Below are 1,321 nucleotides of genomic sequence, written 5' to 3'. Positions count from 1 at the left end.
AGAAAATACCAGTCGGATTCCAGTTTTTATTTACACTCCATGTTACTAAAATGAAAAAGCTATTTGGAGTGAGACCAAGACGTCTACACACTTTCACATTTTAGTCAGTGCTACTGCATAGCTCCCAACCGTCCCTCATTGTGCGGGACTGTCACGGTTTTGATGCTTTTCCCCGCACAGGACACTGCTATCCGCAGACAGCAGGAGAAGCAGCTGTCACATGCCCCCTTGTGTTAGGCCACGCCCCTTCCCCTTCCATATGTTCCTGACTGTCTTCCAGTGCCCCCCCATCTGTACCTCCACATGATACTGGTGCCCCCTCTGTACCTCCACACAATACTAGTGCTCACTCTGTACCTCCACATGACACTGGTGTCCCCTCTGTACCTCCACATGATACTAGTGCCCACTCTGTACCTCCACACGATACTAGTGCTCACTGTGTACCTCCACATGATACTAGTGCTCACTCTGTACCTCCACATGATACTAGTGCTCACTCTGTACCTCCACATGATACTAGTGCCCACTCTGTACCTCCACACGATACTAGTGCTCACTGTGTACCTCCACATGATACTAGTGCTCACTCTGTACCTCCACATGACACTTGTGTCCCCTCTGTACCTCCACATGATACTAGTGCCCACTCTGTACCTCCACATGATACTGGTGCTCCTTCGGTACCTCCACATGATACCCATGCTACCTCTGTACCTCCACATGATACTAGTGCTTCATTTGTACCTCCACATGATACTTGTATTCACTCTGTACCTCCACGTGATACTAGTGCTCACTCTATACCTCCACATGACACTTGTGTCCCCTCTGTACCTCCACATGATACTAGTGCCCACTCTGTACCTCCACATGATACTGGTGCTCCTTCGGTACCTCCACATGATACCCATGCTACCTCTGTACCTCCACATGATACTAGTGCTTCATTTGTACCTCCACATGATACTTGTATTCACTCTGTACCTCCACGTGATACTAGTGCCCACTCTGTACCTCCACATGATACCCGGTGCTCTTTCTGTACCTCCACACGATACTAATGCTACCTCTGTACATCCAAATGATACTAGTGCTTCAACTGTATCTCCACATGATACTAGTACTCATTATGTACCTCCGCATCATACTAGTCCTCCCACTGTACCTCCACATGATAATTTCACATGATACTAGTTCTTCATCTGTACCTCCACATGATACCAGTGCTCCTTCTGTACCTCCACATGATACTAGTGCTTCATTTGTACCTCCACATAATACTAGTGCTCCCTGTGTACCTCCACATGATAATAGTGTT

Source organism: Ranitomeya variabilis, chromosome 1 (genome assembly GCF_051348905.1).
Source record: "Ranitomeya variabilis isolate aRanVar5 chromosome 1, aRanVar5.hap1, whole genome shotgun sequence".
Classification (NCBI taxonomy): Eukaryota; Metazoa; Chordata; class Amphibia; order Anura; family Dendrobatidae; genus Ranitomeya; species Ranitomeya variabilis.
This window is presented reverse-complemented; position numbering follows the sequence as displayed.